Source organism: Equus przewalskii, chromosome 3, assembly GCF_037783145.1.
Source record: "Equus przewalskii isolate Varuska chromosome 3, EquPr2, whole genome shotgun sequence".
Lineage (NCBI taxonomy): Eukaryota > Metazoa > Chordata > Mammalia > Perissodactyla > Equidae > Equus > Equus przewalskii.
Genome location: NC_091833.1, coordinates 109,117,415 through 109,124,134, shown reverse-complemented (window position 1 = coordinate 109,124,134; position 6,720 = coordinate 109,117,415). Strand labels below are relative to the sequence as shown.

Below are 6,720 nucleotides of genomic sequence, written 5' to 3'. Positions count from 1 at the left end.
GAAGTGGGAAAATATAGTCTCTGTACCTTTGGTTGGGGAGAGAAATATAGGAAGACCCTGGTAGCAATACCTATTGAGGACTCATGGTTATTTTCATATTCAACAACTCTTCATGCCATCAGAAAAACAGAGATAAATTGGATACAATTTTATTTCAATCTACTAGAGTTAATAAAGCTTGCTAGAATGTGGAACATATCTTTGAGTTGTGAACATTCAGTTGGTGGGTAGTTATACCTTGGAAAAGAGAAATTGACCAGAAGGAAGTAGGGTCAAGGAACATTCATCCTTGAGGTCTTCTGGCAAACACTTGGCTTACATATATCTTTTACTAAAGGATGAAAAGGTCCACAAAATATGAATACTATGAGCTCTAACAATGGCAACAATCACAGTGCAGGAACTTTGAACAACGATTATCTAAGATTATCGTGAAAACTCTGGGGAAGAGCAAATCCTTGACAAAGACCTGCTGCAGAAAATGGATTTTCCTTTTTTAGGAAATTATTTGGCATCCTTAGGTGAGAAGCAAGAAATAATAGCCTCTTAAAAATAGAATAAATGTCATAAAGAAAGATCAATAGAATGACATGTAAAAGGGTCTGGATAAGATAAGGAAAAATTTCTAGGAAACTAAAAGTTCTACAGCAGAATTACACTTAGCGTTAAGAAGCAGTTAAAAACATAACTGAGATTACAGAAAATTGGTGGTATAAGAGATAAATTTTAGAGCTTCTGGAGCACTGAATGCCAAGGTGTCTTTTGTTAGAATTGCATCTGCAAATTTCTAGGTGGAAAAAAATATTGTACATCATATTCATCAAGGTTCTCCATGGAAACAGAATTGATAGGATGTTTTGATATATACATATAAAATTTATTATAAAGATTTGGTTCACATGATTATAGATGTTGAGAAGTCCCACAACCTGCTGATTGCAAGCTGGAGATGCAGGAAAATCTATAGGACTGGAAGGTCGATGATGTAAATCCCAGTCGAGGACAGGAGAATACCAATATCCCAGTTCAAGGAGTCATGCAGAGAGACCCAATTCCCCCTTCCTCTGCTCTTTTGTTCTATTCAGGCCCTCAACAGACTAGATGCTGACCACAAACACTTGGGAGGGCCATCTTTATTTAGTTTACTCATTCAAATACTAATCCCATTCAGAAATGTCCTTACAGACACAGCAGGAGATAATGTATAATCTGAGCCCTCTGTGGCCCAGTCAAATTGGCACAAAATTAACCATCACAAGCCCACCCCGTGTCAACTTGGAACTCATATGCATCTCCTTAAACCATACTTTATTTCCAAACAAAGACAGTAACAAGGTTATAATTTTGTCTAACATGAAACAACTATCCTGAGTACAACCAAAATGCACTAATCCCTTCTCCAGAAGAGGAGGTAAAGTCCTTGAGTGAGGTTTACTCTTCCCTTGATATCACGTGTCAAATACTATCATGTAAAATTAAAAAAAAACTTAAATACTATAATATAAAATCAATAAATCCTATGTTACATGATAAGGGAATAAGAAAGGAAAGAAAGCATTTATAAATTTATATATATAGTACACATATTCAGCAAGTAGGTTTGTATATGCACACATACACACACACAAACATATTCATCACAAAATAAGGAGGAAATACTCACGACAATTACAGTTCTAGTTTCTGTAACCAGTCACATGATCAGAGCTGGTATTTATAAATATCTTCTGCTACTACCCGTTCTGTATTTCTTTTCTTTCCTTCTTCTTCTTTTTTTTGGTGAGGAAATTGGCCCTCAGCTAACACCTCTTGTCAATCTTCCTCATTCTTTTTTGCTTGAGAAAGAGTGACTGTGTGCTAACATGTGCGCCCACCTTCCTCCACTTTGTATGTGGAATGCCGCCACAGCATGACTTGATGAGTAGTGTAGGTCCACTCCCAGGATCCGAACCTGTGAACCCCAGGCCACTGAAGTGGAACACCCCAAACCTAACCACTGTGCCACTGGGCTGGGCCCCACTCTGTATTTCTTTTGCCTTCAGCAATCACCTCAGCCAGTTTTGGTCTTTGCCTGGTAGGGCAACTCAAATCTTCATTTCAGGAGGGTTTGGGCCATTATTAGTCCTGCCTGATTTGAGTTGTTATAGTTCTCCATTGAACTTAACCAAAGAGCGTGATAATACTAAGAGACACCCTAAGGGATTTCCTGTGTTCCAGCCATGTTCTTCCCTACCTCCACTGTGGAGTAGCAGTCCAGTTTTCTCTTGGTAGTCAGGATCAATCATCCCAGCCAGCACAGTAACATTTTTATTCTTTGCCTTTTGATTCAGTCACGAGGAGCCCAAAGAGGCTGAGTGGCAGTCTTAACTTCCATTTTAGTGAAATCACTGTTGTGTCTCCTAGGGGGGGCATTCCTCCCTCTGGAACTGCTGAGCATAAGGTTGTGGGAACAGTAAGCAAAAATTTTGCTAGCGAGCCACTATGGTTAATAGTGAGTGATAACACTCCCATTGCCACCCTTTGATTCCTGGAACCATGAATCTTGGCTATGGAAGAAATATCACCATATACTGAATGCTAATTCAGAGCATATACAACCTTCTGGAAAATTTGGCTCCAACCCTGTATGATATCTCCACCTACCTGGCATTGCAACTGAGTCTTCAAAAGACCATTCCATTGTTCTGTTAAGCAAGCTACTTCAGGATGGTGGGGAACACTGAATTCTGAGCATAGGCCTGTTACCGCATTTCTTTTGCTATGATGTGAATTCCTTGGTCAGAAGCAGTGCTGTGTGGAACAAGAGGCCAATGCATAAGGCATTCTGTAAGTCCATGAATGGTGGTTTTGCCAGAAGCATTGTTTGCAGAGAAGGCAAATCTACATCCAGAATAAGTGTCTATTCCAGTAAGAAGAAAATGCTGCCCCTTCTATGATGGAATCAGTCCAATGTGATCAACCTGCCACCAGGTAGCTGGGTGATCACCCTGGGGAATTGTGCCATACTGGGGACTCGGTGTTGGTCTCTGCTGCTGGCAGACAGTGGAAGTAGCCAGGTTGGCCTTGGTGAGTGGAAGTCCATGAAGCTGAGCCCATGCATATTCTCCATCCCTGCCACCATGACCACTTTGTTCACGAGTCCATTGGGTGATGACAAGGGTAACTGAGAAAAGAGGCTGACTAGTATCCACAGAATGGGTCATCTTATACACTCAACTATTAAAATATTTCTCTGCTGAGGTCATCATTTGGTAAGCATTCAGATGAGACACAAATATCTTTATGTATTTCCTCATTCAGAGGGGTCTACCCACATACCTCTTCCGCACATTTCCTTGACACAGATTTTCCAATCATGTTTCTTCTAAGTCCCTAACCATCCAACCAAACCATTTCCTTTTGATAATGCAGTGCTGCTATGCAGTACCAACTTTAGGGTTCAGTAGGTCAGATAACACCCACTTCATGATTGGCAGCTCAGGTCACATGATAACTTGGTGGCCTGTGGTCAAGTATTCAGTCTCTAGTAAAGCCCTGTAGTAGGCCAATAGCTTTTTCTCAAAAGAATAACAGTTATTTGTGGAAGACGACAGGGCTTTGCTCCAAAATCCTAATGCCTATGCCGTGATTCACTATAGGGGCCTGTCAAAGGCTCCAAACTGCATCCCTATCTGTCACTGACACTTGAAGCACCATTGGATCTGCTGGATCACATGGCCCAAGTGGCAGAACAGCCTGCACAGCACACTGGAGATATTTCAGAGCCTTTTCTTGTTCTAGACCCCACTCAAAACTAGCAGATTTTCAAGCGACTCAGTAAGTATGCCAGAGTAACACACTCAATTGAGAGGTATGTTGTCTCCAAAAATCCAAAGAGGCCCACTAGGCATTATGCCTCTTTCTCGGTTGTAGGAAGGACTAGACGCAACAATTTATCCTTCACCTTAGAAGGGATATCTTGACAAGCCCTACGTCACTAGACCCCTACCAATTTCTCTGAAGTAGAAGGCCTCTGAATTGCTGTCAGATTTATTTCCCATGCAGATGTCTTACCTATAATTTTTGAGTAATTGCTACTTCTTGTTCACTAGGACCAATCAGCATAATGTCATCAATGTAATATTAGGACCAATGTGACATTTTGTGGAAGGGAAAGGTGACCAAGATCCCTGTGAACTAAATTACGACATAAGGCTGGTAAGCTGATATACACCTGAGGTGGACAGTGAAGGTATGTTGCTGGCCATCCTGGCTTAAAGCAAACTGCTTCTAGGAGGTCTTGATGAAAGGAATGGAAAAAAAAAGCATTTGCCAGATCAAGAGCTGCATATCAGGTACTAGGGAATGTGTTCATTTGCTCAGGCAATGAAACAACTTCTAGTAGAGTAGCTGCAATAGGAGTTACCACCTGGTTAAGCTTATGATAATCCTCTGTCCTTCTCTAACATCCTTCCGTCTTCTCCACAGGTCAGATAGGTGAGTTGAACGGAGATGTGATAGAAATCACCACCCCTCCATCCTTTAAGTTCTTGATGGTGGCACTCATCTCTGCAATCCCTCCAAGAATGCAGTATTTTGGTTTACTATTTTCCTAGCTAAAGGCAGTTCTACTAGCCTCCACTTGGCCTTTCCCACCATAATAACCCTTACTGTATAGGTCAGGGAACCAATGTAAGAATTCTGCCAGCTCCTGAGTATATCTATCCCAATTATGCATTCAGAATTGGGTAAATAACCACAGGATGGTGTCAGGGACCCACTGGGCCCACTATGAGATGGACCCAAGCTAAAATTACATTCATTGCTTGACCTCCATAAACCCCTCCTCTGACTGGTGGATCACAGTGATGCTTTGGGTCTCTGCAATCAGTGTCAGTTCAGTCAGTGTCCAATAGTCCACAAAGGTCTGATTATTTTCTTTTCCTCAATGCAGAGATACCCTGGTGAAAGACTACAGCTCTCTTTGGGGAGGGCTGGGAAGGAGATTAACAGTATAAAATTTCAGTAGTGTACTGAGGTCCTGCAGATTTTTTAAGTGGAAAAACATATTGCGCACCTAGAATTATGTGCCCCTCCAGGTAGTCAAAAAGTCATTCTCTGATAAACTGAGACCCATACAACTTACTTCCTGTCTACCAATTGTGTGTGGGGGAGGAAGGATTTCACATGATATGAAGACATGTTCTATACTACCAAGAACTGACTACAAACAAAGATGCCAAGAGTGGAAAAGGCAGTGCTTGAACAATCTGATGGATCTCCCCTTACTCAGACTGGAGCCTACATTCAAGAATCCAGTCTGGCTTTTCTGATCCGCCATCTGCGGTTGCATAGCTGCCAAGATGCAGATTTTCGTGAAAACCCTTACGGGGAAGACCATCACTCTCGAGGTTGAACCCTAGGATACAATAGAAAATATAAAGGCCAAGATCCAGGATACGGAAGGAATTCCTCCTGATCAGCAAAGACTGATCTTTGCTGGCAAGCAAATGAAAGATGGACATGCTTTGTCTGACTACAACAATCAAAAGGAATCCACTCTTCATCTTGTGTTGAGACTTCGTGGTGGTGCTAAGGAAAGAAAGAAGAAGTCTTACACCACTCCCAAGAAGAATAAGCATAAGAGAAAGAAGGTTAAGCTGGCTGTCCTGAAGTACTATAAGGTGGATGAGAATGGCAAAATCAGTTGCCTTCGTAGGGAGTGCCCTTCAGATGAATGTGGTGCTGGAGTTTTTATGGCTAGCCATTTTGACAGACATTATTGTGGCAAATGTTGTCTGACCTATTGTTTCAACAAACCAGAAGACAAGTAATGGTACATGGATTAATAAAAGACTTGAACTAACAACAACAAAAAAAGAATCCAGTCTGGTGTAGAGTTTCATTACCATGGACACGGTTTGTCCTTGACGTTATACCCTCATTCGTTCTCTTCCTCCAACTTTCCAGGGCTTGTGGTTCCAGAATCCTTTATTCTGCCATTCAAGTGGAATCTATGTCCATGATTGGTACCTATTTTAAACATTAATCCTTACTATTCTGTTCAAGGACTTGGTAATTATTACTAAAATACTGAAAAGTTTAAAACACCTCTGAGAGGATTAATAAACAACAAAAAAATCCATTTTGTCTCTCTAAAAGTAGGGCTGCAAAGAGTAACATATGACCATTTTCAATATCACCGAACCAGAATAGTGATTTTCTGCATCTTTAAAATTTATATGAAGATCCTGAGTTTTTGGAAAGAAATATACCACCCACTGACAGATATTATCTGTCATTAAATCGTTCTTTATTTTATCTTCCATCTAGGAACCATGAACATGTCTGAGTTCTTTATGCTTAAAATCATCATGTATGTCAATATTTCAAGCACCTTAAAAAATAGAAAAAGTGGAGGACACAAATAAAAGTAGTTATTTCTGTTTATCATTAGTTATATATCTGATTATCATTATTCCATTTCATCTTATCTTTTGAGGAAGATTAGCCCTGAGCAAACATCTTCTGCCAATCCTGCTCTTTTTGCTGAGGAAGACTAGCCCTGAGCTCACATCCGTGCCCATCTGCCTGTATTTTATATGTGGGACGTCTGCCACAGCATGGCTTGCCAAGTGATGTGTAAGTCTGCACACTGGATCCGAACCAGTGAACTCTGGGAAAGTGGAATGTGCAAACTTGACCACTGCGCCACCAGGCTGGCCCCTGATTATCATTATT

At 41.0% G+C, this 6,720-nt stretch overlaps 1 pseudogene; it reads left to right on the top strand.

Moving 5' to 3' along the window:
* The first annotated feature begins 5,342 nt into the window (after nucleotides 1–5,342).
* LOC103552500 (ubiquitin-ribosomal protein eS31 fusion protein-like) lies at nucleotides 5,343–5,862 on the top strand (annotated as a pseudogene).
* Nucleotides 5,863–6,720: the final 858 nt, after the last annotated feature.